This window comes from Eleutherodactylus coqui, chromosome 1 (assembly GCF_035609145.1).
Source record: "Eleutherodactylus coqui strain aEleCoq1 chromosome 1, aEleCoq1.hap1, whole genome shotgun sequence".
Classification (NCBI taxonomy): domain Eukaryota; kingdom Metazoa; phylum Chordata; class Amphibia; order Anura; family Eleutherodactylidae; genus Eleutherodactylus; species Eleutherodactylus coqui.
Window position 1 is genome coordinate 489,144,461 of NC_089837.1, and position 21,436 is coordinate 489,165,896.

Sequence of the window (21,436 nt, forward strand, 5' to 3'; positions counted from 1 at the left end):
GCTTCCAGAAGAGGTTTTAGTTGTGTTCTCTTGGCAAGTGTGGAAGGAGCCAGATCCTGGCAGAATTGAAAGTTAACATCTTCATACTTTAACTGCTCTTTGCTCCTGGCTGCGGCTAGAATAGATTGTGTGTCAACAAATGAATGAATGAATGAATGAAAGAAGGCCGCATATGACGTCTCTCGGGTTGGTCATCCGGATTAGGCCTTGGACGTATTGCTCTGTATTTTTTTGAGGATGATGGATTTAGCTTTTTCTTTCTCCAGCAAATGTGTAAATAGCTCATTTGCTATGGATTGGAGAGAGCCAGGAGCCCATGATTCCGAGAGCCCTTTCACTTTGACAATGCAGTGTCTGCTTCTGTTTTCCTGGTCTTCTATTCGTGGCAAAGCTCTGTCGATATGGTCTTTTTGCTGTGAGACAAGGAAAGTCAACCCATTGACGTGTGGAGATAGCAGAGCTGGTGTTTTCAAATTCTTCGATCCTGTGTCCAATGTGCAAGACTTCAGCTTTAATATCGACCAGCTCTGGTTTTAATGTTTGAGAGAGAGCCTTCTTAAGAAAGATTTTGGAGATAAATGTCTGAGTTAGGTCATCACGCTCTCTTATCATTCTACACTCAATGTCTGAATCAGCTGGTGTCTCATCTTCGACTGAGAAGTCGGAGCTATTCCTGCCGCCTCGGTCGGAGAGCGCTAGCTTTTCTTTCTTTAAGAATTGCTGGAGATCTGCTTGTTTTTTTTGGAGGATTTTGCGACCCCGAGATATGCCCACTTCTGTTTCTCCCTGTCTTCACCATTGTCTAGCTAGATAAAATTAGTCAACCCTGCATAGGGCACTTGCGTGATGGAATATTAACTCAGGCTTCCATCACAATCAGCGATCAGGAGGAGGTTCCATCATGTGATGATTTAGGCAATTAAGAATATAGATAATAATGAGGGGGGGACTTGATAGAAGAAAGTGACCTTTGGACTTTATCTTTGATTTTTTTATTTTGATGTAGGGACTGAGTCATTTTCAAGATCTTGATGCAGGTATGGATGCAGGTATTTTCCAAGCCGATGATCCCAGGAGGTGACATGCCAGTCTGCGCACCCTGTGCGGAGTATAACTGCTGCTTGTGGGTATGTTTGAGTGACGCTTGGTACTCACTGCAAGCTTAGCCTAGAAAAGCTCCTGATGCAGAGGCTCTGCCTGCTTATACTTGGAGCTTACCAGGTCCAGCAGTGGAGTGTGGCAACTGGGCCCATTCTACACCCCAAGCTCCCTCTGGATGGAAAATAGGGGACTCCTGGGAGATAGGCTCTCTGCTATGGGCAGCTGGAGATGAAATGTGTGCCCTCCCATCAGAGAACACCACTATAAAAACCGTGTTTCAGGTCCCCTCCATGGTTTTCATGGTGATAGACCCACTGGGAGTGCTCCTTCACCTTCTCTCCCATGTCAGGGTGTATTGTAGCAGTGGTTACTAACTGCATGCCAGCACATGTGCTCATGCCGCGGGTCTCCCCAGCAATTTAGTCTGTGCTTTGTAGGCCTCACTAGACCACGATGGGCTGCAAGTGCAGCAAGGGCTCTAGGGAACCGGATGGCTAGTAATTTTAGCAAGAGCCTCAGGGAGCTCTCCTGATGAGCCTTCCCTCTCAGGTGGATCCAATTTCTCCTTTTGAGCTACCTATTGCCTCTAATGCATCCAGCTAGCCCAAGCACCTGGACCACACATTGCAGGCCAAATCCCCAATTAGCAAAAATTGTGGTCACCTGGATCTTGAGATTTAATATTCTACACAGGCAAACTTCTTTCCTTTCAAAAATGACTCTGAGGAAAATAGATAGATAGATAGATAGATAGATACCACACCGTAACCCAATTAATCAAATTATAACTTAAAGGTGTTTTGTTTACTGGTGATATTCATCACTCGATGGATCTGGCAGAACATTGTAGATTCCATTACGAATCGAAGCCATGATGCAAGAATGAACAAGGCCTTAAAAGCTGAGTTGACACAAGTGCTCAGCTATGCTACTCGTCAAACACCATACATATGGTATACACTGAACAATGACTGCATTAGGAACAACTGGCATGTGTCATTTTGTGATCAGTAATGCAGTACCACATGCTGGTCATGTCGCAATCTGTTCTCCGATAATGTGCTGACCTGTCCTCTGCACAGCAGAGGGCAACATTTGGTGACTTGAATGACTTTGACCAGATCGTTGGTGCCCGAGAATGTGGTGTCAGTATTTCTGAAACAGTCATACTTGTTTGCTGTTCTTGAACCATGATATCAAGAATGTACCAAGACTGGTTGAACCATGGACAGCCATCTGACAGAAGATCACGCAGTGATAGTCCATGTGTGGTTAGTCCTTTAGGTGCGTGTCGAGGGGCAGATCTGGTATCTCAGCAACAACCCAGTAGTACAACAGCAGGGAAGTTAGAAAACCTTGCCACAATCACCATGTGGCGTTCCTGGCATTGACTACCGTTCAATAGCCAAAGACCAACCAGGGTGCCCTGATGACTCCACGTCATCGGCAACAACACCACACATGGAAGGAATGACGTCAATGCAGACATAGGCAGAAGGATGCCTGGAGGGATGAGATCCATTTGCTACTGAGCCATAGGGATATCCATATCCGTATCTGGTGTAAATAGCATGAAGCTGTATCTTATGGGTTCAACAGGCTGGTGATAGCAGTGCCATGGTCTGTGGACCATTTTCTTGGCATAGCCTAGGACCATTGGTCATCATACCACAATCCTTGAATAGCTACAGGGGCGTGCTTATCTGACCATCTGCATCCTTGTCTTCAGGAAGTCTTTCATGACCACAGTGTCATATTTCAACATGTCAGTGCTCTGTGTCATTGAGCTCGGATCAATAGGGGGTGATTAGAGAAAAACAACATTGAATTTTCCACACTATCTTGGCCCCCATATTCACTGGATGAAACCCTATTGAAGATGTTGGGTATATGCTGGATTGGGCTGTGAGATCTGCTCCCACTTATGTGCAAAATGTGTGCCAACTGACGGAGCTGACGCAGAGGGCATCAGTTGGCTTGATAATGGAGGATGTTCACTACCTTGTGGAATCTGTTCCCTGACATATGAAAGTCATGATCACCCAAAAAGGTGGACAAGCCGTTATTGAGTAGGTGCTCCTAATGTAGTGATTGTTCAGTGTATTTGATTTATTTGCAGAATGTATTTCATGATGTGGATGTAAAGATACGATGATTGCTCAGAGAATGTCTTATTATCAACCATCTCCTTGATTGTCCCCTGATTGACGGTTTAACTGTCTATTCCCAGACAGAGAGGGGAAATATTTCGAAAACAGCAGTGAGTAATTCAGGTGAGCAACATCCTGCTGCTTATGTGGAGCCTCCTAGAAAGTCACTCTTGAGGAAGTCAGGGAGAATTTCCATGCTATTTAATAAATGGAGCACGACTGCAATTTTACGGTGCAGCCTACATACAGCATAACATGGTGACTGACATCTTTTCTCAGATATCTAGAATAAGTTCTGCATGGTGGAGACCTGATCCTGCGGTGAACTTGAAGAAATGCATAGATCAGCCTAAGTACTCACTGGTTTATTATGGTTCCCTCCAAGTTGTATGGACTAATAAGATGGCGCCCTATAGCAAGACTCTATGTCTTGTATCAAAGAGGAGTCGTAGTGGACTGGGTCTGAATTCCTGAGTAGTTATTAATTAAAATGGCTCCAACGTACAGACTATGCATATTCTACTGAGATGAACCTTTGGTAATCAGCTAATCATCATTGCGACTTTTAGATTTAAGAGGTTTTCTGAGAAAAGGAGTGAGGGGTGCAGCATGCAGAAAAAACACAATACCCTCCTCCCGCTGCCGCGCTCTCTCAGTCCTCTGGTCTTCTGTTGACAAGTGTAGCAGCAGTCACATGGATTGTTTATCCACATTACCTCTACAAGCCAATAGAAAACCCGACAGGGATGCCCCACAATGGACGTTCATGTTACATGTTTATGGGACGTCACCTGTCAGATGCCAGGGTCTTGGAATGCCGAAAAGGGCAGTCTGGCATCGCGGTGAGTATATTTATTTTATATCGTTTTGGGCACGGTGGAACTAAAAAAATCTAAAATAAATGACTCGGAAAACTGCTTTAAGTGTGCTGCGTAAAGAAAAAATCCCTTGAAAACAGCTTCCACATTATATGTGTCTCTTTTCATAATGCACTTTTCTATTGAGGGTTGACTCCATCTCGGGTTTCTGTCTTCTATGAAAAAGAAGCACCAGCTTTGCAGTATATAGGCGCTGCTTCCTAAGTGCCTACAAATGCAAGCTCGGACTTGCTCCAAACACAGGTTTTACTTTTAATTGAAATAAAGAAGCAAAAGCATAAAACTACATGTTTCAACCCCAGAACGGGGTCTTCCTCAGCCGTTGAAATGCGTAGCTTTATGCTTTTGCTTTTTCATTTCCATAAAGTTAAACCTGTGTTTGTAGCAAGTCTGACATTACATTTGTCAGCAGTTTGGAAGCATCGCCTAAGTAAGTTGGTTCTTCTTCTGGAACGCAAATAAAGAAGATGGAACAATACCTCTGCAGCTCCACCTATTGGATGGCAGCATTCTTGCAAATCAATGTCCGATCCTTTATTCAGGTCTTAACAAAGCTGTTTCGGAGTTTTTGCCCCTCACCAGTGTGCAGTAGGATTCTGGCTTGGCTACTCCTCCCAATTCTTCTGGAATTTCACACCCAGAAGAAGAAGAAACCATAAGGTTCAATATGTAAGTTGCTTCAAAGGGTTTCCATCCCATTCAGTTCTTAAGCTGGATAGAACAGCGCCATCCTAGTAAATCCAAAATTAAGCCAGCACTGGATAGAAGAGCGCAATGTGAACAATGTGAAAAGAGCCTGACTCTTACACCCAATGAAAACACTTTTTTGTCCACAATTAACAATGCGTGGAAGATTGGATTGGTAACCAAAAATGGTACTAGTGACAATTGTGGCTAAATCTGGAGGGACCGTTACACAGGATTTGGGCCTCTTTGCAATGAAGAAATTGGTGGACAATCATTCTACGCACAATACTCCTAATGCCCACATATCATATGTATCTCACAGCGGAAACATTACAGGGTTGCCCAGGAGCCTTACGTGGCGCAAAGTGTTAAGGCAGGAGAAATGCAGTCCTAAGCTATCACTTATGACCTAAAGTTTGTGGGTTCAATCCCTGCATGGTTCAGGTAGTTGACTCAAGGTTAAAGGGGTGGTCTCGCGAAACCAAGTGGGGGTATACACTTCCGTATGGCCATATTAATGCACTTTGTAATATACATCGTGCATTAAATATGAGCCATACAGAAGTTATTCCACTTACCTGCTCCGTTGCTAGCGTCCTCGTCTCCATGGTTCCGTCTAAATTCGCTGGCAGCTTGCTTTTTTAGACGCGCTTGCGCAGTCCGGTCTTCTCCTTTCTCCTTTCAGCACGAGCCGCTTCAGATGAGCTGTCACTGCTCGGGAGCGCGCTGAAGCGGCCATTCTGTACCTTCCTCTGTTAGAGGAAGGTGCAGAGCCGCCCAGCTGTCCGGAGAAGCTGCCCAGCTGTCCTGCCGTCCAGGTAAGTGATGGGCCGGGGGGGGGCTGCCGCTGCGCCGGGGGGGGGCTGTCGTCGCTGTCGCTGCGATGGGGGGGGCTGTCGCTAGGCCGGGGGGGGCTGTCGCTGCGATGGGGGGGCTGTCGCTAGGCCGGGGGGGGGCTGTCGCTGCGATGGGGGGGCTGTCGCTAGGCCGGGGGGGCTGTCGCTGCGATGGGGGGGCTGTCGCTAGGCCGGGGGGGGGGGGGCTGCCGCTGCGATGGGGGGGCTGTCGCTAGGCCGGGGGGGGGCTGTCGCTGTGATGGGGGGGCTGTCGCTAGGCCGGGGGAACTAGCGCTGGGCCAGGGGGGTAAGTGATGGGTCGGGGGTGATGTTCACTGACAGGTGAAGGCCCCGGAGCCCAGCGCTGGGCTCCGGGGCCTTCACCTGGGCTCTGGAACCTAGCGCTGGGCTCCGGAACCTAGCGCTGGGCTCTGGGGCCTTCACCTGGGCTGAGGGTCTAGCGCTGGGGAGCCGGGAGCATAGCGCTGGGGAGCCGGGGGCTAGCGCCGGTTACCTGCTGCCTGGCGGTGGGTGACTGGTCGGCGGCTGCGGGGCATCTGGTCGGCGGCTGCGCGGCGGCTGGTCGGCGGCTGCAGGGCGTCCGGTTGCCATGGAGACACAGCTGGCAGCGTCTCGGGAGCGCGCACGTCGGGCTGCAGCGAGCGACGGGGAAAGAGTCGGCGGCCATCTTGGGGAAACTTTTATAAGTTGCTGAAACGCTGGAACGGTAAGTACAAACCAGCTAGGAAAGTCATTTACAGGGGTAATTAGTAATGTATGTTTAATTAGGGGGACTGGGCAAAAAAAAAAAAATCACTGCTTCCTCGAGACATCTCCTTTAACTCAGCTTCCATCCTTCCAAGGTTGGTAAAATGAGTACCCAGGCTGCTGGGGGTAAAGAAAACAATGGCAAACCACCCCACAAAAACAGTCTGCCAAGGAGATGTCACCCTAGGAGTCAGTCATGACTCAGTGTTTTACTATAGATGACCTATCCTCAAATGATCGTGGGGATCCAGTGCTCTGGAGCCCCGCCAATCAGCTGATCATCTGGCCCGCTGTCAGTGAGTAGGCCACATGTCATCGTCAGTGGTCAGGGTTGGAAGTGTAATAGACAGTTTAACTCCCATTTAAATCAATGAGAGCAATGCCTTCTATTACACACCTGGCTCCTCATTGTGGTCACAGCCAAACGTGCAATAGCTATCATACTTCTGGCCCTGACCACAGCTGATCAGTGGTGATCCCAAGCAGCGGACCTCCTCCGATCAACTATTGATGACCTATCAATAGTAAAATTCCTGTAATACCCCTTTATTTCACCAGGTTCCATGATCCCAATACCTTAGTAATATCCCCATTGTCTATTTACTGTTGTTGTTAGAATCATGGCGTGCGTACAAAGCCTCTGCGGGAAGAATCACTGCAGTCACTGAGCCCTAAATCTTTTCTTTCTTTAGTAAATGAATCTATTTAAAATGTAATTTATCACACACATCTGGTATGTCTGAAATAGAATTTGCTGGCTCCATATTAGAGGTACCAGATGTCGGTGTAAATTTGGCGCAGATTAGATTGTTTAAATGTTTTTCTTATTTGGCATCCAAAATAAAAAATAAGGCAGATGTAACTGTCTCCATTACTTACAATGCTAACACAACATATACTTTATATTTCACTTTGCAAGTCCAAGATTGCCCAAGTTCCTATATCTATCCATTGGAAGGGCTTAAAGCGGACATCTAACTAATTCAATACTTTTCTATAGACACAATTAGGTCATGTGGATGTCATAAAAGGAGATCATTACAAGCCAGGAAGGAGACCCATGAAACAAAAAAGGTCACTCTCCCTGGCAGATATTTAAACGGCTGACATGTAATACTATATTTCCCCACTAGTGGCCACTTCAGAGGATATTGCTTTTTCCTGCTATTCATAATTGAAAAGAAGAGACAACCACTCCAGCAAAAATATACTTTTCCTTACCCTCACCTGATTGTTGGTCACACTCTGGAGGTCTCCTCTATATATTGCAGTCACTAGTTCAGCCTTCTGTCTGATGCTTATCAGGCACCCTCTTGATGCCATCTGCTTTCAATATTCTATTGCTATGCATCCCACGATACAGCATATATTACATGAACAGCTAGAGCCAGTACCGTCTCTGCCTGTTGTTTAATTATCATTACCTTCTATATTCTTCTAAATAAGCTACAGACCATAAGTATACAGTCTGTGATCTCCTCTATTATAGCTGTGTGACAGGAGCTGTGTGATGTTCTTCTGTAACTGTGATAGGAGCATCTGTGTCCTTCTCTGAAGATATTGTGTGGTAGGGTCCATCGAGGGATTATGCTCACTGCAAAACTGATTAGTCTGAGATTACATAAAGCCAAGAAAATGTAAGCTGGTTAGAACTGAAATCACATGACCCTCCTGAAGAGAAAAATGCTGGGGGTTTCAGATAGAAAGGATTAATTAACCAAGGTAATACAAGCTGATTTATATATAGGGGGAGTAGCTATATAATAAATGAAAAAGAAAATTCACTGGAGTGGCCCTTTAATCGTGCCAACCATATAGAGGAGCCCTGGATTAGAAAGCTGCTGTAGGATGGAAGCATATACATTGCAAGCTGTAATATAATTGTATTATGTGGCCTCCCAAAGAGTTTTGAAGTGTGTTTATAAGAGTCGGAGAGATCGGCTCTCATCCAGGCGTTTGTCATATTGTACAACTATTCAACTAGCACTGAAGAGCTTACTGTGCTTCAGGTACGACAGGGAACCTCTTTAATGTGGACAATGGGGAAGGTCTTGAAATAAGGACCGTTATCAGTTCTTCTTCTGAGCAAATAAGAATCTTGACAAAGAATTAATCTCCCTTTAGAAAGCATAAAATTGTCAAAGGTTAGAGATCAATGATCGTGTGCGGACCCCGTATGTCTCCTGAGACCTGCACAACAAGGCGTTAGTATGACCCCTTAATGAATCTTTAGGCTTAAGGCAGTGTTCACACACACCGGAATCCCGGCGGAAATCTCGCATTTGGCCGCAGCGAAAAAACGCGAGCTTTTCGCCGGGAGAAGCGCTGCTTCAACCCGCGGCACTTAGCCGCAGGTTTTGAAGCGGCCTGGCCACTCACTCTTACGCTGCAGCCGGCGCTCCAATAGAGGAGAGTGCGGCTGCAGTGGAAGAAAAAAAAAAAGGAACATGCTGCGTCCAGCGAATCCGCGCTGCAGCGCAGGCTTTGCCGAGGCGGATTCGCCATCCCGTGTGGACAAGTTTTTTGAGAAATCTCGTCCACATGGCTGGCTAATCCCGGGATTAGCGGCTGCAGGCAGATTTGCCGCAGTGAAATGTTGGATGGAATTTCCGTGGCAAGTCCGCCCAGTGTGAACCCAGCCTTAGGGGAGCCTGTCACCAGTTTTGAGCACACTAAAACAATACCATTCAAGTATTAATGTACTTACAGTCTTTCCAACACATTGTTTTTGATGGTGGAAAAAGCATGTCTGTATAATAGATGTTTTAAAATCTCCTACGCTGTATGTGAATCCCACAAAGCGGTGCGATGGGCATTCCCGACCTGCTCCGCTAACTGCAGTTTTTTCTGAAATCCTACGATCGCTCCCGGTGAATGCGCAGATAAGCTGCTCAAATCTGCCCACAAGTGGATAGCTTATCTGCACATGCACTAGGAGCGACTGCAGAATTTCAGAGCGGCTCATATGTCATATCTTCCCGTGTAAAAAGTAACAGATAGCATTCTTGGTATATAAGACAAAGAAAGGGTGGAGCCCACCATGGAATTGTACAGATGTATATAAGTCTACATTCACATTTTGGGTGTTGATGAACAGATCAACATGGCCTCTCCCCAGATTGCCAACTGCATATCATGAATGCCAAGTATAATGTTGTATTGCTTTTTCATAGCTTGTTGATATACTATTTATATATCTTTTGATCCTATATCTCCATTTTGATATCTCCCTGTTTTTCCACTTTATCTCACTATAAGTAAATTTTATTAATGCTTAACCTTTTTTGCGTGAACCTGTTTATTTTCGTATTCACTGTGGAACATGTTCCAATATAGATTGTAAAAAAATCCCTACTTGCTTGGGGTGTATTTGGCTCTTTTTGAGCAATTTTTAGGCTATTTTCAGAAGTAGCTAAATTTTACTTGACTGTGATAACTTTTTGTGCCAAGTTATCTGATCTTAAAGCGTACCTGAGTTTTCAGAATAACCACTGTGTGCATACATAAGGAAGGACACTATTTCTAGCCAAAACTTGAAGTACATCCTGCATTTCCCCTATTTTTTTCTCTGCAGGGTGTATATCTAATTTCCCTTCCTCTCCGGACTGGTGGGAGGAGCTGCTGCTGTTCTATGTTCTGCATTCTTCCAACTGTTCCCAGAGAACTGCAGAGACCCTGCTATCTACCTGTCTCTTACACACACAGACATAGCCTCAATATATAGGAGTGCACATGTATATAAACATCAGAATATCTCACCATTCACTCTACTTGCAGCTCTCTAAGAGTGTTTTTCCTACCCCTCCTCTTTGCTTTCTGTGTACAGTACCTGCACGTGCATCCCCTTGACATTTAAGAGCTAGCAGACAATGGGCAGCAAGGTAGGTGGAAGGAAGACAGCACCTGAGAGGGATTTATTATGCACAAAACATCACTTTAGGTAAACAAAGTACATATAATATAATAAGGCTATAATACAAGTATACATTATTTCAAATGTTAGTGAGCCTTTAAGTCATTGAAAAACTATTGTTATCTTAATATGACAACACCATTGAAAGGCTTTTGAACGGGCAAATTAACAACAGCACAGAAAGTTATAAATCAAGTTAAACTTTGCTACATCTGTAATTATTCACTTTGTAGCCACAGCCCTTTATCTAAATTCCCTGGTCAAAGAAGAGTAGTTTGTTTCCCCTCCCTCAGCACCTGGGTTACATGCCCCACTAGTTACTTAGCTGCTCCAAGTAGTAATGAGACCCCTCATTCTTGGGATTAGTAATGGAATGGGAGCCTTTTGTATTTTGGATCAGTAGAGCATTACTGGCTTTGTAGGAAGATCCACCGAACGCCCCGACCCTGAAACTTCAGCCAAATCAGGACAATGGGAACTTTTTTTTTTGTAACAGTACCTGATGTAGTATAAAAATATGAATGATAATTCTGTTGCTCTTTGGGAATCAGGATGAATGACAGGGGACTTAACATGTAGACTATGTAGCAGTATAGAAGCGTTGTATTAGGTTTATACTGGTGCTTGTTTCCAACGGTTTACTTTTTTAGTACCTAGCTTTATCCCTGCGCTGCCACCTGGGAACGTTAACAATCAAGTAAGAGGTGAACTGTAGGAGCTATTTTATGAGACATCGCTTGTTACCTCGGGTTAATATGTGTTGACTGAATAGCGCAGGTAGTTCCCTCCGGTATTCTCCGTATCATAAAGCTTTGTAAAAGTGACTGATCTTATCACTGAGCTCAGAAGGTAACATGTCTGACCCTGATACCAAGCGTGTACTTATTACCTTCAAACACATATTCCTCGTGGCGTAAGCCACAGATAACCCCTTAGATACTTCCGAAGACTTGAATTACCAGAGACAATTTCTTATGCCTTCTCATTGTGTAGTATAAAGTTGTGCAATTTCGAATATCTTTGTGTATTAATTCTTTACAGATTTCAAGATCTCTGATTGAAGTGATTGAATGAAGTGATTGAGTGTTTACATCCAAAAATAAAAATAAGAAGTTCCGGGCAAATTAGAGTAAGGGTTCCTTATGGGATAAATGTGCTTACTATTGGATCTGTGCTTACACAGAGTGATAGTCATTCAAGTCAATGGAGGTGGAGTGGAGTTGGGGATCGTTCCGGCCGCTAGCCTCCATTCACAATAAACAGAAGTCGATAAAACATTGAGCAGTTTCTCTTTACACTGGCAGTCCCGTATACACAGGACGATTCACTGTGTTACAAGGGTATATTTTCCTGATATGGCAATCAAAATTGCCTGTCCGGCAAGATAATGAAGTTATAGACATCATAAGTAAGTAGGATATTCAATATTGCAGCATTTTGTTACTGACCATTAAAACCATATAGGGCCTCATTTATCAAAACTGTCTAACTGTATTTTCCAAAGAGAAGTTTCTTATATATAAGTGCTCTATAGTGACTGGGTCTGCGCCACTGGGTTGGCACATGTAGTGCAAAAGTGGTGAAAAAGTGAACCTGAAGACTACAGGCTGGTAAGTCTGACTTTTATTGTGGGTAAAATGTTTGAAGGGTTTTTAAAGACGTATGTCTATCTAGTTCAGCCTATTATCATGCAATTTTGATCCAGAGGAATGCAAAAAAAACAATGACGTAAAAAAAACCATTTTTTTTATTTTAGGGGGGAAAAAATTCCTTCCTGACTCCTATCTGGGAATCAGAATAATCCCAGGATTACCGACCTTCCTGAAGTAATCAGTGACTAAAAAGCATAGTATTGTTGTGAAGTTTGTGCAGGGTGATGTCCAGCTGGGCAGGTCAGTGTCAGCTGCTAGGGGTGGTCTGATACTGGAGCCGTAGGATTCTGGGTCACTGTCCTCTTTCAAGTGATATCCCAGTCCATTTCTTCAGCCCATTTCAGGGGATGAATTACTGGTCTCATACTGGCTGCTGGGACTACCAACCAGATTGTACTCCGGTTACTTCCTGGTTCCGTTTGGGATGTTGCCTGAGATAAAGAGGCAGACTCCATTTGCTGTGCCAACTCCAGATGACCTTTATTAGACAAGGTACGCTGATACTCTTGTCCCTGTGTGCTGAGCGGTAAAGTCTGCGTTGTCGTGAAGAGTCCCACCCATTTCTCCACACTAGCTTCTCTTCGCTCAACAGGGTTTAGCCCATGTGACATTTTTCTTTCATTAGCTCTTTGCTCTGTAAGGTGGGAACCACGTTAATATACCTCCCCGGGCAACAGGATCAGTCACATAGTGGCAGCTACAGGCTGCCCTATTCAGCACACAGGCGGGACCAAGCTCAAACATAAATAACTACTTTGACATACCCACTTGTAGTTAGACTTAAGAAAAGCATCCAGACTCCTCTTAAACTCTTTTAGTGAGTTTGCCATCACTATGTCCTTAGGCAGAAAGTTCCATAGTCTCACTGCTCTTACAGTAAAGAATCCCCTTCTATGCTGGTGTAGAAACCTTCTTTCCTCTAGATGTAGAGGATGCCCCATTGTTACAGTCAACTGAGTGATCATTATATATAACCAGAATTGATTTACATCCTCTGAATGTAAATAATGAAGGTTCCCATTCACTGAAGACCATGAGTAATTGATACCTAAACTATGTAAGAAATCTGAATTTCACTACCCCTTGCTACATAAGACCATTTGTCATTCCCCTTCCCCCTCTGCAGATGTAAAGGAAATATAGCCCCCAATAAGAAGGGGCTTGCTCTGGCTATGGCAGGTTTTACAATAAATACCCTGCTTCTTTCACCTCCTTCCCCTGATCAAACGTACCAGGATTATACCAATAGTATCATCCCAGTCAGCCATTCACAGAGCATCTATGACTGTCTGAGCTGCTCTTAGCTGATAGCTAATTATACAGTATATGCAACTTCGAACAATCTACAACCATAGATGCACGTCACTATCAGGGATATCACCATTAATCCTTTCCTACCCTTGACCCCTAGGAATGTTACCATTAACTTTTTACTAAACTAGACCACCAGGGAAGTAAACATAAAGCATCTTCTCGGCCCCAGACCACCAGAGATGTATACATAAAGCCCCTTATCTGCCCTAGACAAACAAGGGTGTAACCAGAAAGCCCCTTCTCTGCCCTAGACCACCAATGGTGTAGCCAGAAAGCCCCTTCCCTGCCCTTGACCACCAGGGATGTATTCATAAAGCTCCATAGCAGGAAAGGTTGGTTCCCCTGTCAATGAGCTATATAAAACTGAAAGAAAAAAGAAAGCATTTCATAAGAATAGGGTGTTTTTGAAATATGAATGTAATAGGTGAGTGCTTTATTTTATATATAGAACACATCGAAGTGGGATTCCCCAGATGGGAATTCCCCTTTAAGGAGGCAATATATATATCTATAACACACCGCTGTAAATATCTTTTTCTGCACCTCTACTAGGAGAGGTATGAGTGAATATTACAGAATTCATCTGTTGGATGATGTGACTGGCACTACCTGGCAACAACGTGTAAGCCCAAAATAAATCTGCAGGTCTTATCCGCATGGAGCAGATGCTCCGATAAGCAAACAAAGATAAACATAAGTGTGATTTGCTATAATAACTCTTCCAGATCGGCGCATGAATTTTAAACATTCTCTGAGTTATCTCTCCTTCCAGCAGCTGCTTCTTCTATTAGACTCCATACCAGCAAATTAGGACTGTGAGAGAAAGGGAGGGAAAGCGCTCTTGATTCACTGTCTGCATTCTTCGCGGCCATTAAATCCGGCCCATATCTTATTACAGGTCTAACTGAATTAAGAAGCTTTTCCATAAACACGGTGAATTCATTTCTATGCGATCCATTGTGTGTTCCTTGGGACTACATCCCTGCTAACACGACACGGAGCCGGTTACCTCACAGCCCATTGAGGGAAGCTCTGTGAACCCTTTATGGAAATAAGATTTCTTTTTGTCCACATTTGCCAGATAAGATATAATAACTCTGCAAGGAACGGCTTTATAAGTCTGGTGAAGGAAGTTATTGTTAGATGAAATTACTAATTAACTTCTGACACCATTGGAAAAAAATTAATACAACAATGAGAATGACCTGTAGGTTAAACTCCAGATATTCTCACACTGTTCTTCTCATCCAGGTGAGATAATGGTCTAAATGTACTGGAAGTAACGCGTTTCAAAATTACTTCTTGCGTTGAAAAGGTGAATCTGGAGGTATTGTTATGCAGGAGGTCTTTTCTTCCCTGGTTCCGCCGCTGGTCTTGTCTTTATACTTTTTCTATGGTACCAAGGGAACTAGTAGGAGTTCTATCATGTAGGGCTAAGATTCTGTTTGACAGTCTACATCTGTGTCTACACACCCTCATCAAGGCAAAGTGCATTAACCCTCTCCCTGGTATCCACCACCCAGGGTATATGCCCTACCAGCTCCACCACATCACCCTTAGCTATGCATTTGTAAGATGGAGAAATGGTTTCATCCCAGTTTTGCATTTGTTCAATTTCTTATGCACTGTTGCTTTAAGAATGTATCGCCAAAATTGTAATGGTGCAACAAAAAAGTTGATTGATCTGTGTGTGTGGAGAGGGCCAAATAGACAGAACCCCTGTGTAAGGAAGAGAAGAAACAGGGTTTGCTGTAAGTGATTGTGTGAAGAAGACAGAAGCAAGTTGGTTGCTTTAGAGAAGTGATTCATGGCGAGCACAAAACAAAAGAAGAAGAGAAAAAGATGGAGAGGAATTAGCCTGTTTTCACATCTGCATAGGGGGTTCAGTTTTCCTGTTCAGTTCGGAGAGCAGGAGAGGGGACTCCACTGGACAAATGAGTCTGTCTTATGACGAAACCAAACAGCGCCAAACGGACCACATTGACTATAATGGTGTTCATTCGGTTTCCGCTCAGCTGCCCAGTAGCTTACTGGAAGCAAAAAATATTTCCTCCGGTATTTTGTACCGGATCTGCAATGGAACCACAGAACGGAGGTTCCGGCGCATATGTGGACTCGCCCTAAAAGATTTGAGATGCATTCGCGGGGTCAGAATGTGCAACTTTGTCGCGGGGTGTGGTATGGTGATGCAATATTCAGCAGATGGAGTCAACAAAACAGAGAATGTTTATATAAGGAGACAAAAATAAAATCAAATTCTTGAATTTTAATGAGTAAGCAGTTGGATTTTCATTTTTTAAAAACTTTATGCACAAAGAACCATCAACTCTACATATTAGTACCTTCAGAAAAGTACCGTGAACACTCTAGTAATATCAATACAGTCTCAGAGAAATACAATTACAGAACTCAACTCCCAGAGTCTCTTTGGCGTAGTGTTCGTACAAGCCGCTATCCTATAACTCACTCCATAAATAGGGCTCAAGCAACAAAAATGAATAAATAGTAACTGCATTGAGGAAATCGTACTATCTTCTGTAGCAGGTCTACTGATTATTTTTGACCCTAACGATGTGTATACTCAGTATCTATAATGAGGCTGACCTCACTTACAAGACGATGTGCAGGAGTATCAGCTTTCAACAAATCTAGTAATCCCACAGCATTGTCTAAGAGGGGTGGGGGGTCAGGAACGTTCGTCCCTCAGACCTCTTGCTGGTAGCAACTGCTCCTCCTCAGCCTGAGAACAATGTACTGCTGCTCTCTTTTTCCTCTGAGCAGTTCAGTCAACCGCTCTGCTGGTATTCTTGCCTATCATGGTGCCTTCTCAGCTCAGTTCTCTCTACGTATTCACAGTCCTTGTGCAGCCTCCTATGTAGCTGGAATTGCTTCCTTTTATAGCAGTTCTTCATCCAATCAACAACTCTCTCATGAACATGTTTAGTTCAGCTACAGCAAAATGTGGTGCAAATTTTGGTGCACACAGCAATTTGGGCAGAATTTTTGGTGCATCTCTCCATTTAGTCTCTGTGGCAACATTAACCCCTTAAGGACATGACCCTTATACGTTTCCAAATACTTTAAACCAAGAGAGCTATTGTAGCTTCATTTGGTGTCTATGGCAACACAAACACCAGAGAAAGACCTTCACAGCAAAAGAAAGAGAACATCAGTAAGTGGAGAGACCAGGATTAAAACATAAGTGATCAATTGTACTCTGTGGTTGAGTCTGGCAACAAGTTTTCAATTTCCCTACAGCAACACCACAGGATAAATGAAGCATTACACTGTTTTTATTTAAATCAATCAATGCACCAAGTAGCCATAATATTAAAATATCTGAAGTGAATAACATTGATAATCTCGTTACAATGGCACCTATCATGGTGGGATATATTAGGCAGCAAGCAAACAGGCAGTCTTTGAAATTGATGTGTTAGAAGCAAAAAAATGGGCAAGCATAAGGATCTGAGTATCTCTGACAAGGTTCAAAATTAGAGATGAGCGAACGTACTCGTCCGAGCTTGATACTCGTTCGAGTATTAGCGTGTTCGAGATGCTCGTTACTAGCGGTGAGCACCACGCGATGTTCGAGTTACTTTCACTTTCATCTCTGAGACGTTAGCGCGCTTTTCTGGCCAATAGAAAGACAGGGAAGGCATTACAACTTCCCCCTGCGACGTTCAAGCCCTATACCTCCCCCCTGCAGTGAGTGGCTGGCGAGATCAGGTGTCATCCGAGTATATAAATCGGCCCCTCCTGCGGCTCGCCACAGATGCATTCTGACAGAGATCAGGGAAAGTGCTGCTGATGCCGGAGCTGCTATAGGGAGAGTGTTAGGATTGATTTTAGGCTTCAAGAACCCCAACGGTCCTTCTTAGGGCCACATCTGACCATGTGCAGTACTGCTGAGGCTGCTTTTTGCCATGTTGCACATTTTTATTTTCTTTTTTGTATATCGACCGTGCAGAGCATTGCGTCCAGAGCATTGCGTCCTGCAGTAATTTTACATAGTCCAGGGCCAGTAGTGGTGAGGCAGGGACAGTGAAAGACATATACAGTCTATATAGGCAGTGGGCTTTTCCAAAAAAATTTGGGAAAAAAAATCTATTTGGGCTGCCTGTGACCGTCCTCAGTGTACTGCATCTCTGCTGGGGGTAGTTGTCCTAATTCATACGCAGCCAGCTAAGTGTTACAGCAGGCTTGCGCAAAATTCTTTCCTGGCTCTGCGTTGCCTCTTACATCACCGCTGTCATCCTGTCCAGAGTGAAACAGTCTGCAGTAATTTTACATAGTAATTTTACATAGTAATTTTACATAGTCCAGGGCCAGTAGTGGTGGTGAGGCAGGGACAGTGAAAGACATATACAGTCTATATAGGCAGTGGGCTTTTCCAAAAAAATCTATTTGGGCTGCCTGTGACCGTCCTGACTGTACTGCGTCTCTGCTAGGGGTAGTTGTCCTAATTCATACGCAGCCAGCTAAGTGTTACAGCAGGCTTGTGCAAAATTCTTTCCTGGCTCTGCGTTGCCTCTTACATCAACGCTGTCATCCTGTCCAGAGTGAAACAGTCTGCAGTAATTTTACATAGTCCAGGGCCAGTAGTGGTGGTGAGGCAGGGACAGTGAAAGACATATACAGTCTATATAGGCAGTGGGCTTTTCCAAAAAAATCTATTTGGGCTGCCTGTGACCGTCCTGACTGTACTGCGTCTCTGCTGGGGGTAGTTGTCCTAATTCATACGCAGCCAGCTAAGTGTTACAGCAGGCTTGCGCAAAATTCTTTCCTGGCTCTGCGTTGCCTCTTACATCACCGCTGTCATCCTGTCCAGAGTGAAACAGTCTGCAGTAATTTTACATAGTCCAGGGCCAGTAGTGGTGGTGAGGCAGGGACAGTGAAAGACATATACAGTCTATATAGGCAGTGGGCTTTTCCAAACAAATTTGGGAAAAAAAATCTATTTGGGCTGCCTGCGACCGTCCTGACTGTACTGCGTCTCTGCTGGGGGTAGTTGTCCTAATTCATACGCAGCCAGCTAAGTGTTACAGCAGGCTTGCGCAAAATTCTTTCCTGCTCTGCTGTGCGTTCCGTAAGCAAAGTCAGCCTCCAACCACAGGCCAATAAGCAGCACATTTAATTACAGCGTTCTGCTTCTGCACTAGTGGTAATACAGCATGCTGAGGGGTAGGGGTAAGCCTAGAGGACGTGGACGCGGGCGAGGACGCGGAGGCCCAAGTCAGGGTGTGGGCACAGGCCGAGCTCCTGATCCAGGTGTATCGCAGCCGACTGCTGCGGGATTAGGAGAGAGGCACGTTTCTGGCGTCCCCACATTCATCTCACAATTAATGGGTCCATGCGGTAGACCTTTATTAGAAAATGAGCAGTGTGAGCAGGTCCTGTCGTGGATGGCAGAAAGTGCATCCAGCAATCTATCGACCACCCAGAGTTCTGCGCCGTCCACTGCTGCAACTCTGAATCCTCTGGCTGCTGCTCCTCCTTCCTCCCAGCCTCCTAACTCCATTACAATGACACATTCTGAGGAGCAGGCAGACTCCCAGGAACTGTTCTCGTGCCCCCGCCCAAAATGGGCAGCAATGGTTCCGAATCCTCTCCCACTGGAGGAGTTTGTCGTGACCGATGCCCAACCTTTGGAAAGTTCCCGGGGTCCGGGGGATGAGGCTGGGGACTTCCGGCAACTGTCTCAAGAGCTTTCAGTGGCTGAGGAGGACAATGACGATGAGACACAGTTGTCTATCACTCAGGTAGTAGTAATTGGAGTAAGTCCGAGGGAGGAGCGCACAGAGGATTCGGAGGAAGAGCAGCAGGACGATGAGGTGACTGACCCCACCTGGTTTGCTACGCCTACTGAGGACAGGTTTTCAGAGGGGGAGGCAAGTGCAGCAGCAGGGCAGGTTGGAAGAGGCAGTGCGGTGGCCAGGGGTAGAGGCAGGGCCAGACCGAATAATCCACCAACTGTTTCCCAAAGCGCCCCCTCGCGCCATGCCACCCTGCAGAGGCCGAGGTGCTCAAAGGTCTGGCAGTTTTTCACTGAGAGTGCAGACAACCGACGAACAGTGGTGTGCAACCTTTGTCGCGCCAAGATCAGCCGGGGAGCCACCACCACCAGCATGCGCAGACATATGATGGCCAAGCACCCCACAAGGTGGGACAAAGGCCGTTCACCGCCTCCGGTTTGCACCGCTGCCTCTCCCCCTGTGCCCCAACCTGCCACTGAGATCCAACCCCCCTCTCAGGACACAGGCACTACCGTCTCCTGGCCTGCACCCACACCCTCACCTCCGCTGTCCTCGGCCCCATCCACCAATGTCTCTCAGCGCACCGTCCAGCCGTCGCTAGCGCAAGTGTTGGAGCGCAAGCGCAAGTACGCCGCCACGCACCCGCACGCTCAAGCGTTAAACTTGCAGATAGCCAAATTTATCAGCCTGGAGATGCTGCCGTATAGGGTTGTGGAAACGGAGGCTTTCAAAGGTATGATGGCGGCGGCGGCCCCGCGCTACTCAGTTCCCAGTCGCCACTACTTTTCCCGATGTGCCATCCCAGCCCAGCACGACCACGTCTCCCGCAACATTGTACGCGCCCTCACCAACGCGGTTACTGCCAAGGTCCACTTAACAACGGACACGTGGACAAGCACAGGCGGGCAGGGCCACTATATCTCCCTGACGGCACATTGGGTGAATTTAGTGGAGGCTGGGACAGAGTCAGAGCCTGGGACCGCTCACGTCCTACCCACCCCCAGAATTGCGGGCCCCAGCTCGGTGGTGGTATCTGCGGCGGTGTATGCTTCCTCCACTAAACCACCCTCCTCCTCTTCCTCCTCCTCCTACACAACCTCTGTCTCGCAATCAAGATGTGTCAGCAGCAGCACGTCGCCAGCAGTCGGTGTCGCGCGGCACGGCAGCACAGCGGTGGGCAAGCGTCAGCAGGCCGTGCTGAAACTACTCAGCTTAGGAGAGAAGAGGCACACGGCCAACGAACCGCTGCAGGGTCTGACAGAGCAGACCGACCGCTGGCTTGCGCCACTGAGCCTCCAACCGGGCATGGTCGTGTGTGACAACGGCCGTAACCTGGTGGCGGCTCTGCAGCTCGGCAGCCTCACGCACGTGCCATGCCTGGCCCACGTCTTTAATTTGGTGGTTCAGCGCTTTCTGAAAAGCTACCCACGCTTGTCAGACCTGCTCGGAAAGGTGCGCCGGCTCTGCACACATTTCCGCAAGTCCCACACGGATGCTGCCACCCTGCGCACCCTGCAACATCTGTTTCATGTGCCAGTGCACCGACTGCTGTGCGACGTGCCCACACGGTGGAACTCTACGCTCCACATGTTGGCCAGGCTCTATGAGCAGCGTAGAGCTATAGTGGAATACCAACTCCAACATGGGCGGCGCAGTGGGAGTCAGCCTCCTCAATTCTTTACAGAAGAGTGGGCCTGGTTGGCAGACATCTGCAGGTCCTTGGAAACTTTGAGGAGTCTACCCAGATGGTGAGCGGCGATGCTGCAATCATTAGCGTCACCATTCCTCTGCTATGCCTCTTGAGAAGTTCCCTGCAAAGCATAAAGGCAGACGCTTTGCGCTCGGAAACAGAGGCGGGGGAAGACAGTATGTCGCTGGATAGTCAGAGCACCCTCCTGTCTATATCTCAGCGCGTTGAGGAGGAGGAGGAGGATGAGGAGGAGGGGGAAGAGACAGCTTGGCCCACTGCTGAGGGTACCCATGCTGCTTGCCTGTCGTCCTTTCAGTGTGTATGGCCTGAGGAGGAGGAGGAGGATCCTGAAAGTGATCTTCCTAGTGAGGACAGCCATGTGTTGCGTACAGGTACCCTGGCACACATGGCTGACTTCATGTTAGGATGCCTTTCTCGTGACCCTCGCGTTCCACGCATTCTGGCCACTACGGATTACTGGGTGTACACACTGCTCGACCCACGGTATAAGGAGAACCTTTCCACTCTCATACCCGAAGAGGAAAGGGGTTCGAGAGTGATGCTATACCACAGGACCCTGGCGTACAAGCTGATGGTAAACTTCCCAGCCGACAGCGCTAGTGGCAGAAGGCGCAGTTCCGAGGGCCAGGTAGCAGGGGAGGCACGGAGATCAGGCAGCATGTACAGCACA